Source organism: Mustela nivalis (genome assembly GCF_964662115.1).
Source record: "Mustela nivalis genome assembly, chromosome: 5".
Classification (NCBI taxonomy): Eukaryota; Metazoa; Chordata; class Mammalia; order Carnivora; family Mustelidae; genus Mustela; species Mustela nivalis.
This window is the reverse complement of record NC_139024.1, coordinates 96,491,325-96,518,124: the sequence shown is the minus strand read 5'-3', so window position 1 is coordinate 96,518,124 and position 26,800 is coordinate 96,491,325.

The window sequence follows — 26,800 nt, the reverse complement described above, 5'->3', positions numbered from 1 at the left end:
AATGCCACCAATTCTACATTTTTTCCTCAAGAGTGGCATGGAATTAAAGATGGAAGAGGAAGGGTCCATATTTAATCCTTAATTTAAGTACAAGAAGGCAAAAGATTTTAATTGCCTCTATTCAGTAGGTAATTCTGTCTAGTACTTTAAACATTATTATGGATTAGTGAGGCTCCATCAAAGTGCTAATCATACTTTAAAGCCTCAAAACATATTCACTTAAATAGAATTAAAGACAGTAAGTATGTGAGATACAACAGAATTTTGTATACCCAATTTCTGATAAGGAAACTCAAGCATGGAATAGCATAAAAGACCTAGCTAAAGTCACTCTTCGAGGCAGGAATTCAACCTTTTGGCTCACTAAGGCTTGCCTCCTTCCAAACAGGTTTTGTCCCCGAAGCCTACATTTCTGGAGTGCAAGTGTGTGTGTGTGTGTGTGTGTGTGTGTATACAGATACACACATTTATGTTTTGTTTTTTTTCTTTTCTGTGACTTCATTGACAGAGACACATATGTAAGGGGGGGGGGATTTTTTCCTTCTCCCTTCTTGGTTCTTTGGCTGTTCTAATAATCAAAGTGAGACAAGACAGACTAATGGAGAAAAATAAATTTAATTTTGAATGAACAGAAGCCCCCCAAAATAGGAGACTCAAGAGCAAGTCTGGCAGTTGAGGTCTTCTATGCCTCCTGAGCTGAGGAATAGGATAGGGGCCCGGGGCATCAAAGAGAAAAAAGACAACTGACGGGAATACAGGAAGAGCAAATGTCCGGTAAACACGTATTTGCTATATACGGACAAACAGGAATTTGAGCTCCAAGCCCGGCTGAGCATCCTCTAGCTTACCACACCTAGCCTATACTCTTTGTAACGGGTTATCGTAGCAGAGCCCTCCTCCTACATCAGGCCCTCTATCTAAGTTTTCAGAGGCCTTGAAGGGGAAGGTAAGAAGCTCCCCCTGAGTCTTTTGAGCCATGACTGCCTTCGACTCAAAATAATCCCATAGGCCAATGTGACGAATTTGGGGGAGGCTCATCCTAAACCCCTGCGATTGAGCTATTTGAGGCTTTTATTTTCCTTCATTAAATGTTATTTTTTTTCATTGCTGTCATAAAACAAAAATATATTAAAAATGTGAAAAAAAAAAAGGTCTTTCGATTTGGTTTCTAATGTGGAAGAAAAGCTAATGCTGGCATAATCATCACTAAAACACTGCTTAAATCTGCATTCTGATTCATGGCCAACATCAGAGGACAAGTTGAAACAGAGGTGGATAAATAATTAAAACATTTGGAGACATTAGCTTCATATTTTCTTTTAATAAAATTACGTATCTTGAGCCTGCAACGATAAGCCTCTAAGTGTGTCTCAGCCAAGGTTCCCACAGTTTGCCACTCCCTTCAAATGCACGGTCCTTTAATTGAAACACAAATGCTGATGAGAACAATTTAGCTCCATTCTTGCCTTAGAGTCAGCTCCTGGCTCAGACAGAGGAGAGCCTTTTTTCTCATGAGCCTAACAGACTGTCTTGCATGTACAAACACAGGAACATGGGAAACATATCTCAGGCAGGCCTGCTGTGGGAGCTGCCTCTCCATGTCATGTCCAAGAGCTACCATGAGAAGTAGTCTTTTTTAGGGAGGGAGGAAGGCTAGGCCAAAATTCAAGTTTCAAATGGCCACTTCATTCCAGATGTGCCAAATATTAGCAAACAAGACCACAGATGTCAACAACTCCTTGTGTGCTGATCATCAGACCTATTATATAAAGATTTAGGAAATCAGACACAGGGAAGTTAAATCACTCACCTGAAGTCACACAGCTAGAAAGTGAGGGGCAGAGATTAACTGGAGTCTTGCAATGAATTGAGAATAACTAAAACTGGATTAACATATCATCTTCATCTTGCCAAATAAGTGAGCTATGAAGACAAAATAAGGTATCCTGTGAAAAAGCCCAGCAGAGTTTCTGTTACCTGAAAGGAAAACTAACATTATTAGCATCCACTCTTGCCTTTCTTTCTTCCTCCTTTCCTATTCCCCCCGTTCCTTGTGACTTTGCCTCCAATTCATTTTGCAGACTTCCTCTGGATTTTCTCTACCCTCAACAGGCCTCTCTGGAGGTTCCAACACTAGAACGGCACAGAGAGTGCGAGGTGCAGAAACCTCACGAGATAAGCAAAAGGAAAATGACATTTGAATTGTATCTCCTGTCTGCCAACTTTTGGATGGTCCCCTTTGCAATGGAAAGATGTGTGTAGAGGACCTAGATTCTTCCCTGAGTTGTAAACAATAGCACAGGATCATCAATTAATGCATTATACAGCCTTCTCACACTTCCTGCCATGTCTCATCTATATGCACAGTCACACACTCTTTCGATATTTTATTTGATTTTAAGTAATCTCTACCCCCAATGTGGGGGCTTGAACTCAAGACCTCGAGATCAAGAGTCCCTTGCTCTACCCACTGAGCCAGCCAGGCACCCCCATACATTCCTTAGCTTGTTGGTCTGAACCCTGCAGTTAGCCACTTGAGTCCTGAGGGAAGGTCAGAAAACCAGAGACGACCCTTTGCAATTCACTGTAGGATCCTAGGTAAGGACCCTGCAGTGGGTCACACTTTGTGGGTGGATTTTTTTTATTTTATTTTTTTTTAGCCCCTGAATTTATTTCTCAATCCTATATAAATACTTAGAAGTCCTAACAACAATCAGACTGGCTTCTCTTATAGAAAAGATTCTTTTTAATCAGTTTCAGACTCATTTAACATTACCTTCCAAATCAGCCCTTTAATGCAATAGTCAAAAGAGTGCTTTTTTTTTTTTTTTTTTTTTGCTTGTGAACTGCCTGTTCTAGGAAACAGTCTTTGGTCCTTTGTGAAAATTGTACCTCCAACTCCTATTATATTCTGTCCATCTAAGTTTAGGTAATCAAATGCACTCATTATTATTTCTTGGCCTAATGTTACTGCTTCCCCAGACTTTTCAAATGTTTTTTCCCTCTCAGATTCAGTCTCTTCATACTTATTATTATTTATTAAAGTGGCATAAAATTCTCTTCAATGTCTTCTAGACCTTCTTTTTCCTAAGTATCTGAAAATAACTTATTTCTGGGACAACTTATTTCCGGGTGGCTCAGTCAGTGAAGTGTTTGCCTTTGGCTTGAATCATGACCCCAGGGTCCTGGTCTCTCTGCTCAGCAGGGAGCCTGTTTCTCCCTCTCACTCTGCCTGCTGCTCTCCCTGCTTGTTTCCTCTCTGTCTGTCAAATAAATAAACAAGATCTTAAAAAACTAAAAATAAAAATAACATTTGCTTTTGTTAAATACAGCAGTTCTTATTCAGTACCAAAAATGAGAAAGTACAAGCATGAAAACAAAAATTTTTAACCCAAATCCCTCCCTGCCAGTGCCCACATACAAAAAAACACGTGTTTTCTTTTTTCATTGAATACAATTCTGTGAGGATGCCATATTTTCTTGTCAATAAATATATTCCCATGCAATTTTAATGACAGTGTAATATTTTATTGTGGGATGGATAATAAATTATTTAAGCCATCCCTGTTGTTAAACATTTAGGTTGGTCTTCATATTTATTATGAAAACAGTATGGTAATAAGCATTTCTTATTGCTAAATATTTTCCCTTAACTCTAATTACCTCTTAAGATAATCTCAGAGAAGTGGGTCACCAGGCTGCACATTTTTAGGGCTTTTCTTACAGACTTTCTAAACTTACTGCCAGTCTTGTTTTCCTAATAATGGCCAAAGCCTTCCTTCTGACTCACATGAGAAGAGGTTTATTCTGGGGTTTGGGCCTTTATATACTTAGACTTCCTCCTTAGTGTAGATTAAACACTTTTCTGACCCCCTTATTCCTTCTACTATTAGCTTTTGTGTTCGGATGAAGCTTGTCTTCAGGATATTTGTAGTCAAGATCGGAATGTCTCAACTTCAGCTCTACTGCTGGTCAGGACTGAGCAGCCCTTGCAGTGGGAGCTCTCCCATGTATCGGAGAATGGGTAGCAGCATCTCATTTTTCTACACTCTAAATGCCTTGAGTACTCTACCAGGGGTGGTGACCAAATTTATCTCCAGACATTGCTAAATGTCCTCTGGAGTAAATACCACCCAGCTGACAACAACCAGTATAGGGAATATAGAGCTTCTTGTAAGTTAACATCATCTTGAGTTGTCTGAAAAAAGACGGTGTCCTGCTCAAGGAAGGCACATGTCTTACTGCTTGACCCCAGGCCAGAGAATATCTGTAGGGTTGATCCAAATTTTGAGTTGCACATTTTGAGAACATCTGTAGTATTGATCTGAATTCTGAGTTGCACATTTTGAGACATGAAAACAAAACACAGAGCTTCAAGAGTAGAGTAACTCAGCAGATGGGAAGGTACCCATATAAGGTCTGGTCAGTTGTCGAGTTCAATTTGGTTTAAAGAAGATTCAGAAAGAACTATTTATTTTGTGTTACTTTGTAAAGAAGAGCCAAGTAAAAGATACAGAAAGACACATGTCAACTTAATACATAAAATGGGTTGCCTCAAAGTTGATAACTTTCTTATCACTATAAGTTTAAGCACATCCAGGATCAGACTGTTGCTAGAAGGAATCTCTGTGCTGGAAAGAATGTAGGATCAGATGTCTTCTTGGGTTTTTGTGCTTCGAAAACACAGAACATCTCCCCGTACTGAAATCTGACAAGTGACTTTCTTAGCAGTACACAGCTTGTTGCATATACAGTATCTGCAGAAGTAACATAGGTAGCCTCACCCACCACAACCATCTTCCTGTGTACTGCTGAACATCCGGGGCTCCTCGAATGGCCAGGCTCCCGGGGCCACCCATGCTGCTCCTGGTGAGCCAACATTCCCAATCTCACCATCTTACAAACCCTCCTGCACTGTGTGAAGCACTAGGCAGGAAACAGCCCCAAGTTTTCAATGGCTGTAGAAAAAGCAAGGCCAAAGCAGAAAGGTAAGCAAACTAGCTGGGGTTTCCTGGACACAGTGCATAAGGAGTATGTCCATTCCTCCCTAGCTTTCTTTTGTTAGGTCAGCTAAGACAGAGCATATCAAATAAGCTTATTATAAAGGAGATCACATCTAAAGCCATAAACAAGTTCTACGTTCCTCACTCTCAGTCTAAATAGGCTTTAATAAATCTTGAGACTTATGTAAGTGCTGACATAAACTTTAAAACTATTTGGCTATAACTATGGAAAGAGCCCAATGTCTCTTGACTGTTGAATGGATAAAGAAGGTGTGACACACGCACACACATATGCACACACAATGAATATGACTTGGCCATCAAAAGGAGAAATTTTACCATTCACGATGACATGGAAAGAGCTAGAGGCTAGAGTGTATCACAGTAGGTGAGTAGGTCAGTGAGAGAAAGACAAATACCCTATGATTGCACTCACATGTGAAACTTAAGAAACAAAACAGATGAACATATGGTGGGGGTGGATGATGGGGAGGATGGGGGAAACAAACCAGAAGAGATGATAGAGAACATACGGAGGGTTGATGGAGGGATGTAGATGGGGGATGGGCTAGATGGTGACGGGTATTCAGGAGGGCACTTGTGATGAGCACTGGGTGTTGTATGTAAGTGACGAATCACTGCCTTCTACTCCTGAAACCAATATTTCACTCTATGCTAACTAACTAGAATTTAAATTAAAAAAAAAAAAAAAACTATTTGGCTTTCCTCATTAGTTTCACTGCTACACGATTATGCATCCACAGTACCTGGGGTTATAGTCATATATTTTTCTCTAGCTTTTTCATAATTTACATCATATTATTTCCAATGCAAGTATACAGTCCTTGGAGATAGTAACTTTGCCTCTCTCTTCTAATATATATGAAATTCTCTTTTACAGTATTTTTTTTATGATTAGTTGTCCCCATATTTATTTGTGGATAGTTTCTCACCTCCTTTGAACAATATTCTCAAGCTGCTGAACGCTGGAGGGCACAAGATCAATCCACACTCGAAGACAGTGTGCACCCACCACCCACTAACTAATCTGCCTCCAACAGTCTTCATATTTTAACATGTCGGTCACAGTGCTGGGTGGCAAGCACGTCCTCAGAAAGTACTGCTGATCCATACGCACTCCCCTCCACTCTAAGATTTTCAACACTCAGCAATAAGATAAGTTCATTCCTTTTCTAAGGTTCAAAAGTTGCACCAGGTTATGAGATGAAATAATCAGTTAGTTAATCTTTTCAATCAGCAGGGAGGCACATCCTGAAACAAAGAAAACTCCATTAACTTTTGTGTCCCATTTGTTCCATGTCTTGGCTTCCTAGCAGACTGTGAGATCCCTCCGTTCAGAACTGTTTCTTGGTTTGACTGCGCACAGTACCTAGTAGAGCATGGTGTACACACGGGCCCCTGGTGCATGCCACTCTTAATGCCCCAAGTATGGTGGATGGCGGTTCCAAGAGAGAGGACTGCTGCTCTCTGTGCCCAGTCACCTGGGAGGACAGGCTCTTCAGGTGCCCTTTCCAGAGACACAATCCTCAGATGACTAGTGGAGGAAATCTAGAGCAAGTTGTCAAGACGCTTCATCTAGCTTTGGTACTCGGACAGTAAAGGCATGTCGCTAAGCCCTTGGTTTCCCACTTGGATCCCACTGTGCCAGATGCTGCTGCTGCACTCAAGTCCCAGCTTAGCTACTTATTAGATTTGTCACTTAGGCAAATTACCCAATTTCCCAATGCCTTCGACTCATCATTTAAAAAATAATTACAGGGGCACCTGGGTGGTTCAGTGGGTTAAGCCTCTGTCTTCAGCTCAGGTCATGGTCCTGGGGTCCTGGGATGGAGACCCCACATCAGAGCAGGGAGCCTGTTTCCCCCACTCTCTCTGCCTGCCTCTCTGCCTACTTGTGATCTCTACCAAATAAATAAGTAAATAAATCTTAAAAAAAAAAAAAAAACTACAATACTTACAATAATAATGATTTCCTCATGCAGTTATGAGAATTAAACAAGTTAATAGGTTTCAAGTACTTAGAATGGTATCTGCTGCATAATCTGCTCTTAATAATGTTAAATCCATCTATCTACCTTTGATATTATACAGGAGAGAATTAATAGCGCTCTGCAATGTAAGATGTTTGCATGGGACCCTCTCTTATGTCATGTTTCTAACAAAGAAAATCTCTCTGCAGAAATGACTTCTCCCATTCTCAGGGTAATTGTCGTGGTGACTAGCATTTGTGGTTAGGTGGTGTTATAGGATTGGCTGCCCCAGCTTTCTGTCTTAACTATATAGAAATATTGAGATTATCTACTTTCTCAGGTAGGAAGAGAGCTAATGATCTGTGAATCGAGTGCATAAATACAGAAAAGCTGATGAAAAAAATATTAAGACATGGTACCAAGATGTGCTTGATCCTGACGCCTGTGTACGGACCACTAGAAATGGCTTTCTCAGAATTGCTGACCTTCCCAATTCACTCTCTTAAGGGGAACAACATGATGACAATGGTCTCTGCTCCCTCCTCCCATCTCTACCCAGCCTGTTTTATTTGGCGGGGGAGGGGTCACAGGCTGGTTGTCTTTTTTCTTTAAGGTTGAGTTCTTCCCTTCATTCTTTTCTGGTAGAGGGCAGAGTTCCTTCCCAAGTCAATGGGGGTCCTCAAACCCTCCGGGAGGGGGGGGAGGAGAAGAAGGAATTAGAACTGCTAAAAGCTACCCTTAAAATCAAATAAAATTTCAACTGAATGACCTGAACTAGCAGTTTTAAGGAGCGGATGATGAGGTTCCGTATGGAGGTTGAGAAATGCAATCATCACTGAAGGATTAAAATAAATAGTGCAATGAACCTTCGTCCTCCCTCTCCCCGTGCCTCGACACCCCCTCCCCTTGATAAATACACAAATCTACATGGGTGCACACCATTTCAGAGGGTAATTATCCAAACTGTCTAGAACAAACAAAACAAGTGCAAATGTTATGCTCATGTTTAATGAAGACTTTGGAGTAGCTCAGTGAAGTGAAACCCATTCTGCTTCAGTCACGCTTTCCCAGCCCCTGACCCCTCACACATGCAGCCAATAAGGGGCCTCATTTGAAATTCAGAGGCTCTGCTGCTGGGATTTAATAACAAAACTGGCACCTGTCACTTTCTCTATATATGGGTCGCACTCTACTGCTTTAACCATTACAAACAACTCATCTAGGAGGAAATACAAAGCAACTGCCAAGGAATATTTACTCTCCAGGCCCACACTGACCCCGCAAGAAGTCCTGAGGTGTGTGCAGCTAATAGCAAGGGAAAAACAACTTCTAAGAAGTTATTCATGTGATTTAATTTCCACGGTGCCTCTTTCTATTTTTATCTGCCTGTCCTAACCAAATGGTAACCTGGCACTCATGTCTTTGCACACATAAACAGCTATCTTTCTGTGAAGAATGTAAAACTCTCAAGTAGGTACATGGACGTATGTATGCATGTTCCTATGTCCCTGGGCTTGGGGGGGGGGGATGTAAGGTACAATTTAGTCCAAAATTTTTTTTAAGTGCTGATATCCAGTATCATGTGAAGGAGATATACAACAATTAAGGGTTTAGTTTCACTTATGTACAAGGCAGAATAGATTGAAAGTAAACATTCATTTTGGAGTCTGACTTGTGCAGATGTTACTATATCATCTTGAAATAGATTAGAATGCAAAATAGTTTTGGAAAGATAAGTTATTGCATTTTTTTAAAGATTTTATTTATTTATTTGAGAGAGATCACCAGTAGAGAGACACCAGTAGAGAGGCAGGCAGAGGGAGAGGGGGAAGCAGTCTCCCCGCTGAGCAGAGAGCTCAATGCAGGGCTCGATCCCAGGACCCTGAGACCCTGACCTGAGCTGAAGGCAGAGGCTTAACCCACTGAGCCACCCAGGTGCCCCAAGTTATTGCATTTTTAAGTGATGGTGAAGATTTTTGAATATTTCCAAATGGTAAAAACAACCTGTCCCCTCCTTTAAAACCCTCTGCTTAGAAGAGTGGCCCTCATATTCCGACCATTGCAAATAACTATTTTTAAAGACTTTCTACTTTGTCTTCATTTTAGGTCCTTCTCTTAACCAACCCCTGGCCAAAACAAATTTGAAAGAAATGAGGATAGACTCACTCCACTAAATTCAGTTAACATCAGTAGGTCAGTTTCTGAACTATTTGGCATCTATAGAAACTCATATTTTTCTCTCATATTTTTCACTTTCTGGTTCTCTTAGATATTGGAACAAATTTGTCAATACTGGAGTTCATGAACTAACAGGTCTTAACAAAACAGCTAAGAGCCAGAAGTAATTATGGTGGAGCTTCTTCCATAGAAATTCTGGATTAGAGGACACTTGGGTGGCTCAGTGGGTTAAGCCTCTGCCTTCGACTCAGGTCATGATCTCAGGGGTCCTCAAATCGAGCACTACATTGGGCTCTCTGCTCAGCAGGGAGCCTGCTTCCCCCTCACTTTCTCTGCCTGCCTCTCTGCCTACTTATGATCTCTCTCTCTCTCTCTGTCAAATAAATAAATAAAACCTAAAAAAAAGGGGGGGGGAGAAAATCTGGATTAGGAATATTGTCTCCAAAGGATCTCCGAATGATTCAATGAGGAATGCAACATAGTGACCTCTTTCAGAGCAGAATCAAGTAAGAATAAAGATCAACCTGTGAAATAAGGAAGAGATCATTTCACTTATGCCTCTAATCAAGGGTTAGAATTACTGTTTTTGCCTTTTCTCCCTTCTCAATATGGACATTTAGACTAGACTGAAACGGATGACTTCATCACAAGACAGGCCTAAAAATGTTTGCACTTTATCTCTTGTATAAGGAGTAGAATTATGAAAAAAAAAAAGGAAATTAAAGTCCATCATGATTCTTCTATGATGTAAATATTTTACAATATTATTTACTGGCTTTTTAGAAACAGTGCTAGGAATCACATGAGATTATTATAGAACAGTGATAGGGAAGGAAAAAATAAAGCCCAATTCATATGCGGCCTGTTATGCCTTCAATATTTAAGGCCAAAAAAAAAAAAAAGTGACTCTTCTAGTGAATAGTTGCCTGCTTTCTGTATCAGTCTTAGCTCCTTGTTTGGAAAAAAAGAAGTTTCAGGTGAACCATCATTCAAAGGACAGCCTCCCATCTGGGCAAAGATAAGAGTTATGCTCTTAAATTTTCATAACAGAATGTCAACTCCTGCCTGCACATATGGTATCTCAAGCATAGTCTAAACAAAGTCTATCCTTTGTTTAATCAACGACCCAGAATATAGACACTTCAGGCAGTTTTCAGCAAATTCAATCTTTGATTGCCTTTGATCCTGTACTTACTACAACCTTGTTTGGAGATATCCAATATTTAGGAAAGACAGTGTAAGTAACATGTTAACACTCTCTTCCTGCAGGACCTCCACGCTCCATCCCTACACTAGATAAATCATCAGACACAAAGATATTCAGCTTTATTGTCTTAAGTGGTTTGCACAAAGAATTTCACTAAACCTAGTGAATACCCTGTAATGTTATGCCTTCCATTGTGAATGAAATCAGAGCCTAAAGGTCCATTTAAAGACAATTTCTGGATATTAAGACAAAATGTCAGAAATGTACTCAGGTGCCCACATCCATGCCTACCCCAAACCACACTATATGGCTAAAAGCCATTGAACCATGTATAGTAATAAAGGTTTATTTATGGAAATAACTGTGGGCGTAAATATTATAGTTACGATAGTGACCGAGATAACAGGTACGGAGGGACACAAGGATCTCTTCTTTTATAATAATGAGGCAAAGAGGAAGACCTCTATTGGTGGGTAAACAATTTTAAAGAATTCTTAAAAGATTGAAGGTAGATGGGATTGAGATATTAGAGAGGAGAAAAAAAAACAACAACCAAAAAATCCACAAGAACATGCCTGTTGAGGTAGAAGTGGTTCTGGGAATGTTTCACTCTTAAGGCAACAGAGACATGAAGTGGAAGAAAACCCCGTGGCAATCATCAGAGCCATTATTTGAAAAAATCCATTCAGAGCACCTGGGCCTCCTGGCTTTTATCCCTCCACAGCTTGTCATAAGTAGGTTGCAGCACGGCATTTACCCCTCAGGCTAAAGCAGAAGTCTGGGTACTCCGGGAAGGAAGAAGAGAGGCAGCATAGGGAGTTAGTGACATCAAGAAGGAAGAGGGAAACACATTACCCAGATGATAAGCTACTGGCACACTCTTCCCAATCTATGTCCTGCCCCTCCCCAACCCATATCTGAAAGTAAGATCTTGAATGAGAATTCACACCCAGGAGTAGACAAAAAGACATTTACAAACATAACGAAACACAAAGATGGGAGGAGATAAGGAAGAATCACCAGATCTTTTTTTTTTTTTTTTTTTTTTTTTAGATTTTATTTATTTGACAGAGAGTGAACCAGATTGTTGGGTTTAACCAACACCACCAAACACCAAATAAAATTAACCAAGGGTCTGACACTTGAGAAAAGTTAATAGTCCTAAGTGGAAAAAAAAAACATTAAGTGTTACTGATTCTCATAGAGATTAAAAAAAAACTCGTACCATCTATTAAAAAAACAAAACCCATGGCTATTTACCTAGTAAAAAAATAATGCTGAAAACTTTAAACACATTGAACTATATGGAGTAAATAGCAGAATGGACTCAATAAAGCTAGGAAGAAGAGGGAGAACAAACAAACAAACAAAAAATCAAAAAATTACCCCAAAGAATAACGACTAAAAGACAAAAAGATGAAAATCATTACATAAAATATGTATACATTGAAATTGTCAAGGAAGCCAACATCTACTTAAAACAGTTCTAAAGAGACCAGAAAGAATGAAGTCAAGGGAGAGTACAAAGTAACAGAAGAAAATTTCCAGAGCTACAGAGAAATAAGATTCTATTACTGAGTAGACTCATTCTGCAGGGTAATGAGAAAATAGTTATCCTAAGTACACCTTGTAAAAATTTCATCAAAATAATTAGATGGCAGGCGCCTGGGTGGCTCAGTCAGTTAAGCGGCTGCCTTCGGCTCAGATCATGATCCCAGGGTCCTGGGATCCAGTCCCTCATCAGGCTCCATGCTCAATGGGAAGCCTGCTTCTGCCTCTCCCTCTGATGCTCCCCACGGCTCATGCTCTCTTTTGCGTGTGTGCACGTGCTTTCTCTCAAATAAATAAATAAAATCTTAAAAAAAAAAAAGATAATTAGAAAATCACAAAATGTTTTGACGAAAATACTGCTCTGTTCACAAAACTGAAAAAATCAGACGCATCAGTCTTCCCACTGACAACATGAGGTGCTAGGAGACGATGAAGTAATACCCTCAAAGTTAAGAAATAACATTATTTTCACCCAAAATCTTATGTCTAAACTAGCATTCAAGTGCAAGAGTGAAGGAAATGTACTGTTTGCAGAAGCTCTTTTTAATAAAAGTTACAGATAGTCACATCCCATTACAACAAAAGTATAGATAAAGTGATATAGGACATTCATAGTTAAGTCTGAATAATTCTATATGCATAATGTAAAGAAATAATCTGAAATCAAAATCTTGAATGATCTCAATGCAGGAGACAGTGGGGAGGGGAGAGATGAAAACATGCTAAGCTTTTTGTCATCTTCAGAGGAGAAAAACATACTGATTAATACTAAATACTGACAAAAAACTTAAATATATGTATTAAAAACAGAATTCTAGAAGTAGAAGGAAAATAAATAAATAAAAATAATTAAATCAATAGACAGCGTCAGGAGGGAAGGAGGAAGGAAGAGCAAGGGAAAGAGTAAGGAAAAGATGATTATATCGCAAATCAACATAAGGTCAAGTCCAAGGACAACAATGATCACACCTGTCTGAAATTATTAAATTCTTCTATTGAAAGGGAAAACACACAATATATAGGGTTTACAGAAAGTACACATAAACAAACTGGTATAAGCAATTAGAACAGAAAGGAATAAAAATTAACTCCAAATTAGAATACAAGCGTGTAAGGTAAAATACCAGCAGCACCGATAATCAAAAAAAGGTATTTAATTTCTAGGACATTCTAATCAAAAAGCTGAGAAGAGGTAAAGAGAAACCAACAAATAGAAGATGGGTAAAGTGGGGACACTTGGGTGGCCAGTCCATTAAGCCTCTGCCTTTAGCTCGCATCATGATTCCGGGTCCTAGGACCAAGTTCCACTCAGGCTCCTTGCACGGCATGGAGCCTACTTCTCCTTCTGCCTGCTGCTCCCCCTGCTTGTGCATGCTCTCTCTCTCTGTCTCTGACAAATAAATAAATAAAATCTTAAAAAAAAAAAAAAGGAAAGAAAATGGGCAATGTATGTGAACATCATGTCTGAAAATACTCATAAGAAAAACTGATCAACCTCACTCATAAATACAATTGTGCAAAATTTAAAATGCATAAGATTTGCAACCATCAAATTGTTAAAGTAAAAAATTCTGCAAAAGAAAAACAGTAAACAACCTAAATGCTCATCAGGTATGGAGCTATTAGATTATATAGTACATCTATATTACAAAATCATAAAAAGAATTATTAAAAAATAAGGTACATCTCTGCACAGTGACACAATAAAAATTTCCAATAAATATGTTAGTCCAAAAATCAAATTTTAGAAGATAGTTTTAACCCCATGAATTTACACCAAGAAGAAGAAAATCTGTGTGGGTATACGTATGTGTGTGGAGGGGTGTACAAATAGAAATTTAAAAAGGACTATAAAGAAACACAGTAAGTAGTAAAAATAGTTCCTTCTGCGGAAGAAAGTAGGATAGTGAGGGTGGAACAGGACCAGGAAAATGGCAGACTGTTATTTTACATCCTATACCTCCATATTATTTGAATCTTTTCTTTTTTTATTTTTTATTTTTTTTTATTTTATTTTATTTGAATCTTTTCTGACAAGAATGTGTTTATGCATGGACTTCTGTAATTACACAGGGGTATATGATGTAGAACTGTGGTTGAAGACATCTACAACTTTTTCTTTTATTCATTAAGCAAACATTTACTGAGCACCTGTTATAGTCAGTTTCTATCATGTTCAGACTTTGACATGTATGGAGTGCAAAACTGAGTCAGTTCCAACCCTACAAAATAAAGGAAATGTAGATGTTATATGCATTCAAACAAGTTTATTACGGGGGCGGGAGGAGGTATGATGCAAAACGATGTGGATGCCAGTGGTAGACCGAAGGAAATATGAGATTAGAGGTAAGGTCGGTGATGGGATTATTCCAGTGCAAATTTTAAGTTAATAGGATCTTATCTCTTCAAACAACCACACTCATACACACATGTATGTGCACACACAATGATGCAGTGACGAAACCCTCAATTTTGACCTTTCTCTGTTCTTGTACTCAAATGATCACAAGTCAGAAGAGCTGGAAAACAGGGCAATGCATGTTAACTCCTGACTGTGACAAAACCTGGTCAACATATAATACAATTTTATTATTTTCTTTGCTGAAACGTTTTTGGCCTTCCCATAACTTACTTTCCCCACTTAAATACCCAGATACATGATCACTGCCTGCACTATGACGTGCATTGTCATTTGGAGAAAAGTAATACGTAGGTAGAAGTGCCATCCAGCATCTCGTGCAGGGTCCTTGGGTACCCAGCTGTGAGACATGGAGAAGGTATGAAGTTACACTGGGAAGACTGCAGCGGACTCAGTATATGACAACAGGGGCAGCCAAAGCCATAGAGAGTCCAGTGGCAATTAGAAAATAATACAGTAGAACTCATAACACATACCTTTGGTTCCTAAGGCTCTAATACCGTGTTGAAGTTACAAGATCTTGTATTTATACACTATTTGGGTTTAAAGTTGGTATATTATAATGAATAATTTAATAAAGCTACAGCCTAAATGCAAAGGGGGAAAAAAAACAAAATGTAATTATAAGCTTGTGAAATGCCTTCCACAACAGCAAGAAGTCTTAAGGGCAAGTGGATTTAATAGATTCAATGACTCGCATATCATAATAATTCAAATTTGATTTTCGTTCTTCTGCTTTTCCAGCCTCAAAAATACTGCTTATTATTTCATTAAATATCATCAATGCTGAATTCTGATGTAGAATAATACCATAAATTTGAGTTAAAAATTTACTTTTACCATTAGTCTTTATATATCAACGGATGTTTTTTTTTCTCTGAATTAAGATCTTCCATTATTTAGAGTTGATTATGTAAAAGGAGCCACTAAAAAATAAAAATTATAAATATAATAAAAGTGTATCATAGTTACCTGGCATAGTCTAGCAACTGAGAATTTGGGGTATTTAATTGTATTGAATAAGGAATCAAGAAAGCCCTGTTGCTTTCAACATATTTGGAAAATCCTTTAAAAGTCCACCCATCCGTCCTTCTTCTTAATAACCAGAATTAAATTTCTTGCCAATTAAAAGTAATATTCCTTAAATGTACCATGGCTAGAAAAACCACAGTTGGCAAGATCAATGCTCATTTTAAAAATAGGGGTTAGGATTAAAACATCAAGATTAACATTGAATGCATGTGTATGTATTTAAAAAAGAAAACAGATTCTTGGAAGTAAATGTATACAACCCCCCCCCAAATGCCAGATAACTCCTTTCATAAATTACTTTCTTGTGTAATTCAAGAAACATTCCTGAAGAACAGATTTTCTCCTCAAAACTATACTTCTTTTTAAATTCTTCCATCCAGAACCTAATTGAAATCTTTTACACATTTTATTCTTCCCTGAAGAATAAAGATTAAATAAAGAATAAATATTGAGATTTTCAAAATCTCAATAACATGCTTAGTAACCACTTGACATTTTAATAGATTATCAAACTGCCCAAAGGATGCAGAATCAGATGCATAAAAAGGCAGATTTATTTCTAAATTTGGCATTTATTTCTACTTCAAGCCTTCGCAGATGGGAGCTCAATTTCCATCAGGGATTTTAGTCTCTCCTTGTTCCAGAGTCATAGAAAAATTCAAAAGCATTCAAAGAGGCATCTGGCCTATGGCGTATCCTCTGTCCACATGGGCTTACTCTGCTGGACCCACATCTCCATTCACCATGAGGCTATCGATCCACAGAGGATCTATAGATCCTTCCTTGTTCCAGAGCTCATGGTCTCTTCATGTGCTACACTGGGTATTTGGAAAATGCTGAGCTTGGAATGTGGGAAACTCCTCTTTGTGCTCCCAACAACACAGAAAGATTCTGCTGCTCTAGAGTTTGGAACACCACAGAAAATTCTGGATCACCTGTCTATCGAGATAACCATATATACATTTCTTCTGCTCTCCCATCTGGCTGGGAATGGAGAAGTGTAATGTTTTCCACTTCTGCAGATCCCACATCGGAATTGGGTGTAATTTTTCCCAGATCCTCAAATCTGTCTAGGGGTTTTAGCATTATCTTGCACTTAGATTTGCCCTGGATGGTGTGGGCAAGGACCCTGTCAGCAACCTACTACTCTATCAACTCTCTTCACTACTACTCGGAATTTCCCCCTACCAGAGGATATTCTCTACTATTGAACATGGAAAACCTTGCCCTCTGTCATTAGAGATTTTTCCACATCTTTTGCCTCATACTTATTAAGCAGGCAAGATGGTCTGCTCATTCTTTTGTCATGGGAAATTCCTAGTGTAGCCTCCAGGCTTTTGTTTTCAGAAACCTCAGCCCACTGAGGGAAGTAAGTTTTAAAGAGAAAGGAGGGGAGCCTTGGGGGGCTCAGTCATTTGGGCATCTGCCTTCAACTCAAGTCATGATTTTGGGTTCCTGGGATGGATCCCTGCATTGGGTTCCCTGCTCAGCAGAGAGCCTGCTTCTCACTCTCTCTGCTGCTTCCTCTGCTTGTGCGCTTGCTGCCCCCTCTCCCTCTCTCAAATAAATAAATAGTCTTCAAAAAGAGAGAAAGGAATTTCTCCTGAAATAAAAATATATTCTTCACATCCTCTCCAATACATGTTGTTCCCTGTCTTGCTAATTTTGGCCATTTTAACTGGTGTAAGGTGGTATCTCAATGTGGTTTTAATTTGAATCTCCCTGATGGCTAGTGATGATGAACATTTTTTCATGTGTCTGATAGCCATTTGTATGTCTTGATTGGAGAAGTGTCTGTTCATATCTTCTGCCCATTTTTTGATATGTTTGCCTGTTTCGTGTGTGTTGAGTTTGAGGAGTTCATTATAGATCCTGGATATCAACCTTTTGTCTGTACTGTCATTTGCAAGTATCTTCTCCCATTCTGTGGGTTGCCTTTTTGTTTTGTTGACTGTTTCCTTTGCTGTGCAGAAGCTTTTGATCTTGATGAAGTCCCCAAAGTTCATTTTCACTTTTGTTTCCTTTGCCTTTGGAGACATATTTTGAAAGAAGTTGCTATGACTGATATCAAAGAAGTTACTATGTTCTCCTCTAGGATTCTGATGGATTCCTGTCTCATGTTGAGGTCTTTTATCCATTTTGAGTTTATCTTTGTGTACGGTGTAAAAGAATGGTTGAGTTTCATTCTTCTACATATAGCTATCCAATTTTCCCAGCACTATTTATTGGAGAGACTGTCTTTTTTCCACTAGTTTTTTTTTCCTACTTTGTTGAAGATTATTTGACCATAGAGTTGAAGGTCCATATCTGGGCACTACTAGGTATTTACCCCAAAGGTCCAGATGTAGTGAAAAGAAGGGCCATCTATACCCCAATGTTCATAGCAGCAATGGCCATGGTCGCCAAACTGTGGAAGGAACCAAGATGCCCTTCAATGGACAAATGGATAAGGAAGATGTGGTCCATATACACTATGGAGTATTTTGCCTCCATCAGAAAGGATGAATACCCAACTTTTGCGTCAGCATGGACGGGACTGGAAGAGATTATGCTGAGTGAAATAAGTCAAGCAGAGAGAATCAATTATCATATGGTTTCACTTATTTGTGGAGCATAAGAAATAACATGGAGGACATGGGGAGATGGAGAGGAGAAGGGAGTTGAGGGAAATTGGAGGGGGAGATGAACGATGAGAGACTATAGACTCTGAAAAATAATCTGAGGGTTTTGAAGGGGCAGGGAGGTGCGAGGCTGGGGTAGACTGGTGGTGGGTATTATGGAGGGCACGTATTGCATGGAGCACTGGGTCTGGTGCATAAACAATGAATTCTGTTACACTGAAAAGAAATTAAATTTTAAAAATATATAAATATATATAAATTAAATATAAAATATATATTCTATATAATATATATAAATAAAATATACAAATATACATACATACATACATACTTATTTATTTATTTATTTATTTATTCTTGGGGTTTCTGAAAAGACAGAAACAGATATGCTGGGAAGCCCCCCAAGCAATGGAGATCTGTATCCCTCAAAGTCTCATAGGTAGGCAAGCATAATATCCTAGATATCACACGAATTTCCAGTGGCCCAGGTATGGTATGGAAGGACCTGAGAGGTGGGCCTGGTGTGAAATGTATAATCAGTCTGCTACCTGTATCTCTAACCCAGGTTGGAAATTAAGAGAAATGCTCATTCCCCAAACTCCAGGAACAATAATTAGTTTAGTTGTAGATGAGTTACGGTTTAGACACCTATGGAAGATAGAGGCATGTAGCAGGATGCTGGAAGGCCTCCAGAATGACCTGGGCCAGAGATCTCCTATTCGTCAGCCTGCTCTTCAGTAATGTAGGTGGATGAGGTTACCTAGGGAATGAAAAGAGGAGAGGCAACAACAAAACAGGGGCACACTGATGTTTGATGGGAAAAGGGAAAGAGGAGGTCCAGAAAGGGAATGAGATTGGTGGGAGAGGAGAAAGGGGAGCCCAGAGGCAAGGGATAGAGGCTTCCAAGAAGGAGGAATCACCAATCTGATTGAATGCAGGAACCTTTTCAGTAGCGCGGTGGCAAAGGAAACCAAACCGCAGAGCATTGTGATGCACTAGTGTTATCCCAAGCATGCGTCTGAGAATATGTTTCTAGAGCTACGGTATATCTAAATAAGAGAGGTAAAGTAAGAGGTCATTTAGGCATTCTCTTACCCAATATGCCTTCCCTGGTCCCCGAAGGCTAAGAGCTATCCATCTTGAGCTTCCTCATCTGTTCATTTATCCATCCATTTAGTCAGCCAGTGGGTCAAACACTCACTGATTGTTCAGGTTTCCTTAAAGAGGGTATGTGTTCTAAACATTGTGCTTAGCACTTGAGTTTAAAAATGTACGTGACTTCTCCTCAAGGAGACTGAAAAAGTAAATGTGAAATATATGAAAATAACGTTGTACACATACTGACATATCCATAATGCCAAAGGGGACCCCAAGAAAGAAAGACTCCACTTGGAGGGGTTATTAACATTTGAACAATCTGCAGCTAGAATCAGCTGCCTTATTCACTAATCCTTCCATTCATCTCTTCAAACCAATATGTAGTAAGTACTACCATGCTTAAGGCATTTCATTGGAGCTCGGATTACAGTAGTGAGTGAGACAGACAGAACCTTATCTTCACAGTTTATGAGCAAAGTATTCTCATGACATATACTTGGTGGTTCCTACCTACCCTGGGGAAAACAGGTAATTATTTGTTTAAAATATGAGGGGGCACCTGGGTGGCTCAGTGGGTTAAAGCCTCTGCCTTTGGCTCAGGTCATGATCCCAGGGTCCTGGGATAGAGCCCCACATCAGGCTCTCTGCCCAGCAGGGAGCCTGCTTCCTTTCCTCTCTCTCTGCCTGCCTCTCTGCCTACTTGTGATCTCTGTCTGTCAAATAAATAAATAAAATCTTTAAAAAAAATATGAACGTCAAATAAGAATGAATGGAAAGCACGCTCAAGAGACCTGTTTATTAGCAAAGACTGTGACCATTAATATAGAGATTTTCCATTTATTTTGGTTGTCCAGACACTTTTATTATTCAGGCCCATAAAATGTAGATTTTAGATACAAAGCATATGTTTGGACACTCACAAAAACTCTCTACTCCATGGTCCATTTTAAGTGTTCCAAAGCCAGAAAGGCAAGAACAGTGATTTCATCCATCTCTAATTCAGAAAACCCAAGCAATGTGAAAAATGAGGCAGATATAAATTCATGAAATTTACCAGAAACATGAAAAAAAGAAACCTATAAAATAGCAATAGATATTTTAAGTTGCTAGTGATATTTTCTCAACATTTTGAAGATACTATCTCACCATCTTCTGGCTTCTACTTATGGCTATTATCAAACCAGCTGTCAAATTAGCTGCCAATTTACCTAGGAGGAACAGCATGACTGCTCTGAAGTTCTCTTTGGTGTTTTGTTATTGTCTTTCTTCAGCTTGTTTAAGAGTAGACTTCACTTTATGATCCACTGGCCTCCTTGAATCTGAGAACTTTCCATCAGTTTTTAAAAATGTTCAGCAATTGTCTCTCAAAATGGAATGAATAAATCACAGGGATAAAAGGTACAGTGCAGGGAATATAGTCAATGATATTGTAAAGGCATTGTATGGTGATGGTTCTAGCCACACTTATGAGTACAGTACAACGTACAGACATGTGTTGAATCGTTAACGCTGTGTGTGTGAAACTAATCTAACATTGCAAGTCAACTACACTCCCACAACAAAAAAATTTAAATATCGTCTCTCTACCATTCTTTTAGATCTCCTAGATGTCAGTTTGACTTTTTACTTTAAAAAGTAAAGTAAAAATTCTCTTAATCCCTCATTTATATTTTGTGTCATTTTATCTTTCTGTTCTGCTTTCTGTGGAATTTCTTCAGCTCTACTTTTGGATAACTAATTATCTTTTTAGCACTGTCTAATCCAGAGAACAGCAAATTATGGTCCAAATCTGGCCCACAATCTATTTTTGTAGAGCCCGAGAGCTGAGAATGGTTTTCACACATTGAAAAGATTATAAAAATCAAAAAACAAACAAAAAAGAGACAAAGAACAATAACACACACAAAAAAAGAAAGAGGAGGACGAGGAAAAGGAGAAATGAGACAGGAAAATAAAAGAAAAAACTTTACAGAAAAAGTTTGCTTACCCCTGACCTAATCTGCTCTTGAAACTTTCCATAAAATATTTTAATTTTACTTTCATCTATTTTGTTTATTTACAAGTTGACTATTATTTGCTTTAACTCTTGCTTCTGATTCACATTGTTGGTTCACTTTTGTAAGTCTTTGATAATTTCTTTAATGTTACATTAATCCCAAAATGTTACTATCTAAAGACTTTTGGATCTGGTTCTCTATTGCTTGTTGTTTCTGCTGACTTTCACTCAAGGTGTTTGTTTGTTTGTTCTTCCTCGTAGCTTTGTTACTTTTCTATTGTGATCCCATAATCATTATTACTCTATCTCAGCAAGTCTTTTAAAGCTGGATTGAAAGTGTTTTCCTCCAGAGAGGATATTGTTTGTTTCTGTAGGCTCTTGAAGGCACTCCCTACCTAGATACACTTTAAAAATAATTCTCAACTTACACTTTTTGTTTCAAGTATCACATAAGTATGGGCTTTTGGCCATAAATTCTCCACAAAGGATATTTCTTCTCTACTCAAGTCAAAACTGAGGCAATCAATTTTCTTGCGCTCTGTAACTGTGAAGTACATTTTTTTTCCATTTCATTTCCCTGAAGGGTGTAGATTTTTCTGGATCACATAAGACTTCAGACAGGGGAAGAAATGGTAACCTTTCATTGTACTTCTCACCTCTTGGATGTCTCAGAGCTTTACCTTTGCCACCCTCACTCCCAGGCAGTCATTGAAACCTAAGCTTTAGGCTTCCTTTTATCAGTAGACATCCCTGCTCAGTGACTTCAGTGGACTAATTTCCTGGACTCTTGATCCTGCTTCTTAGGGCACTTATTTAAAAGAGGACCTAAAACTATTTACTCTCTGGGATTTTTAGATATTTTATGGTGGAAAGTTTTCACGATTCTAGCTTATTATATCTGTTAGTAAGTGAGCCTTACAAATACATTTATAATAAATTAGTAAGCTATTTAATGTATTAAAGTTTCTGTGGCTTTAGAACTTTCCATAACCAAAGACATAGGTATGTCATAATATATGTATATAGTCATGTAATGTATGTGTATATATATGTAAATACACACACACATATATGTAAATTCATACCTAGTATGAAGAATGTTCTTGGCCACTCTTTAACCCTACCATAGCAGGCTTTGGTCTGCCAGTAAAATTCCCAGGCAAGTGAGAAACAACTAGTTTACCTTGCTGATTTTGAAGCTATTATCTCTCGGTTTTTAATCAACTCTGTTATATATATAGCGTCTATAATATCAGGGCTACCATTCTACTATATATTTCTCTTTTACTAATTTTGATTTCTGTTATATTGCATCAAAAGGGAGCTCACCAAGGAGGGGTTGGGATCTAAAAGGTTGGGGGAAGAAACACAACTTGCCTGCCATTCTTATCAGTGTGGTCCCAGAACAGGCACTCAGTTTGATAACACGGGAGCTTTTTCTAGCTTCTTTTGACACTCCCTGAAATGGGTCATCACTTGGCCTCACAAGTATTACACCATTAAGCCAGTGACCCCCCTCCTGAGAAGTCTGAGAACAAGCTCCACTGGACCCCTTTGGAGCTCCTGAACAGGCAGAAATCCCTTTTCAGAAATCTGAATCCCCAACTGAAGTGCCTCTCCTCAGGGTTTATTGCTTCTAATAATTCCAATCTCTTCACTCTGTTCCCCCAGATCTAGGAGTGAGAGCTGATCCCTGTGGTTCTTCTATCTGCATTACCTCACTGTTGTTACTTTGTTTTCTCAGTTCCCCAACCCTTGTTTAACAATTTCCTATATTAAATTCTCTCTGTTAGTGTATCTGTTTCTGTTTTCCTAACAACAACATCTCCATGAATAAGTGTTCAGTTCATAACCTGTCTTCAGAAATTCCCAAATGACTAAGACAATACAGGAGGGGTACTATTCAGCAGGCTTTTGACAATATAACTGTACTGGTTGACTTCTTCTTTATACTGATTTGTCAGTGTCAAAGACATAATGGCTACTAAATATTTTGAATATCAACCATGACTGTCACTGCAGACACTGAAATAGTCCCTTTGATATTTAGTATTGCTGATGTCTGAGATTTAATTTGTAGATACCTCACTTGCCTGGGAATTTTACTGGCAGACCAAAGCCTGCTATGGTAGGGTTAAAGAGTGGCCAAGAACATTCTTGGGCTCACTTTCTTTTCATCTGATACCATATAACACAGGCCAAAGGAAAGTACTGACTCAACCAGTCACCGTACTGTTTGCTTCATTCCAGTTTTATTTGAACATGCACGTCTCTTACTGCACCAAATATTGATTCTATGTGTCTAACTCATCAGATAAGTCCAATCGTATCCATGCTCCAAATAAGGATGCACCCCTGCTGTGGTACTGATAGAGCTGAGGGAAATGGTGGAGAGCACAGGATCAGGAGTGTGAAATGTGACTAAGACATATCTTCTTGGTCAGAAAGATAATACTGGGGGTGCCTGGGTGGCTCAATGGGTTAAGCCTCTTCCTTCGGCTCAGGTCATGGTCTCAGGGTTCTGGGATCAAGCCCCACATCGGGCTCTCTGCTCAGCAGGGAGCCTGCTTCCCCCTCTCTGTCTCTGCCTGCCTCTCTGCCTACTTGTGATCTCTGTCTGTCAAATAAATAAAAAAATCTTAAAAAAAAAAAAAGAAAGAAAGATAACACTGAATTGAATGTATCTAGCTGTTTATGAGGACACCCTGTGGGTTCCTAGAGGTCAAGGCTTCCCTAAGCTCTGTCATTTGCCAGACAAGAGCCCTGCTGGACATTTTCAACATGGACCAAATTGTGAAACCTTACATTTGTCAATGGAAAATCTTCCAAAAGAAATAACTTATACAGCCTCCTATAGACTTGATATATGTACAGAATAGGTGTGTTTTGTTCCAAATCAGTGCCCAGCACAATGTCTCACAAACATCTGAAAGCCACCTACAGTAAAGCCATATAAAACACCTGTAAAAAGTGTTGCCAACTCCAAGTTGGTAAGGATGGGTTCTAGGTGTGTGAAATAAGAGTCAGGAGTACTGCTAGGAGTTGATAATATCCTTGTAGCATGATACATGACAATGGCAACTTGTATGAGCATGTATGATATACCTATTCTAAGTGCTTACATGCCTTAACTAATTTAACCTTCAGGGTAATCCTATTACTGTTTTTAGTGTAGGAATAAGAAACTAAGGCATAGAAAGCTACGCAATTTGCATAAAATTGCACAGCTTGTAACTAATAGATACAGGATTTATGCTGAGACGATCTAACTCCAGTATCCATGTAACTCAGCCACTCCATTATGCTCTGTATGAGATAACCATCAAGTCTCACATGTACCAATTAACCACCTCTCTCTAAAATCTTGAAGTTCCCAAGAATCAACAAGATCCTCAACACTGAACTTTATACATGAAAAAAATAAAATTCCTATGCTAAAAATCTTACTCATACCTAAAAGCAAAATATACCTGCACTTTTACGAAGAGTCAATAAAGAGTTCTTTATTCGTGTAGCATCAGTGAACTTTTTGATAATATCAATTAACTAATCAGTAACATACGGATTAACTTTACCTGGAAATACATCTAAGCTTATCTACTTTCTTTTTCTTTTAAGGAAAACACATCTGGTACTTCTCTATGCCAGGAAAGTTTGGAAAGTATTTTGCACTGTGCTGAACACTCAAAAGAATTCCATATTCATCCCACCTCACAGGTGTTTGATCTGAAAGAAGGAGAGAACACCAAACTACTCTGCTAACAGAGGGATGTTTTACAATACAGAAGATCTAGTATAGACAAGAGTGTTAGAGCACTAAGAGGAAACTCAACAAAAACAACAGGAGAGATTTTATGTGATTTGTTTCACCAGATCTGAGTTTGTTTTATAGGGAAGAAACAAATATTGTGGTATAAATCATCTGTAAAACTAGCTAATGTCTTTTAACAGTCAACATATTATTAAAAGGTGCTTTTATTAAATTTATCATTTGAAATTAAATGCTTTGTTTTCATTATGCTTATGGGATTGTTTCTATGGTTATAGAGCCCATCAAAATATATTTAGTTTGTCAAAGTGACAATTTTTTTTAAGTATTTGATTTAGCTTCAAGGAGATAAAGTTTGTTGAGAACATACTGATTTATCTTTTGGCAATCGGTAAAGGGAGAACATTATTAGGCGGTCTTTGGATACAGGAGAGTTTCATAATGAGAATTAAAGAAACAAACAGTAAGGGGGAGTAGACATTACAAGTGTCATTAGAGGCAGGGGAATATGTTGGTTAAGACCGTGTGCTATAGAATCAGCTAGAAATAAATTTAAATACTGACTCCTCTACTAATTATGTGAACCCTCAATAGTATTATGAGGACTCTGTTTATTATGTCTAATGGACTGTATTTAGTAATGTGTGTACATAGCAGTACTCAATGAAAACACTCAAGAGTTTCATTCTTTGCTACAAATTTTACTACAGGTATCCCCCCACTTTTTGAAAGTTTGCATTATGCCACTTTGCTTTTACAAAAGACTTATTAATACCTGTTCTCCCTAACCAAAAGAAACCTTACAGAAAAAGGCAAAAAGCAAAAATAGTATTCAGCATTTGTTTTGCATCAAGCCTTTACAAAGGTAGCAAGCACCGTGAGCAGGTAGAATGGCCCCACGAAGCTCCTTCCCCAGAAACTATGCTCAGTATCTCAGCATCAAGCCACCATCGCTCTCAATTGAGTCTCTTGAGCATCTGTGCTTTATTTCTATTTTATTCGGTGTATAGCAAAAGAAGTCCTAAGGTCTCAGAACAGCCTGAAAGAGGTCATTTTTGGGTCTGGGTATGCTCAAGAATTTTTTCTCATAAATTAATGGTAGTTGCTTCTTTCCTTTATGTCACTTCAGCTTATGAAAGTTTTCACAGGAAACCTATATATCTGGAATGTTCTCTCACCTTACCTACGGTGCATCTAGAGAATGTCTACTCTTGCTTTCCTGAAGTCTTCTCTGACAATTTTCTAGTTCTTCATTCTCTACCTCCAGTGTAATCCCTTCCATCTCCACCCTTGAAGAACAGCTGGTCGGTACCTTTGTTAAAACCCCTACCAAAAAGCACGGTTTTCCTTACTTGTACATTTTGTTTTTCCTAACTAAACCAGGAGACCCTTAAGGGCCAAGACTATGTATCACTGGTTCTTAGCATAGGGTCAGGCAGATGATGGGCAGTCAGCATTTGCTAAATAAATGAATAAGTGACAGAAAAGTGAATGAATAAATAACTAAATTAGATTTTTGTTTTTTAAATTACTTCAAAGTTCAAATTGGAATGTAAGGTTTGTAATAAAACACAAAAGAGGGTTTGATTGAAAATACTTGGAGTAGAAGAAAAAAACAAACATAATATATAGGCAATGAAATCTGATGCTAAGCCAATTAACCAACCACTTAACTATTATGACAACTAATATGAGAGAGAAGTGAAAAAGATTGCTCATTGAATCAGAAAACTGACATTTTGTAGACTAGGATGAGAAAAACCCCACAAAAGTTTATCTGTTTGCACTCAGGGAAAGGTCACACCTAAACCACTTTTTAAAAAAATTTTTTTAAGATTTTATTTATTTGACACACAGAGAGAGATTATAAGTAGGCAGAGAGGCAGAGAGGAAGCAGGATCCCTGCCAAGCAAAGAGCCTGATGTGGGGCTCAAT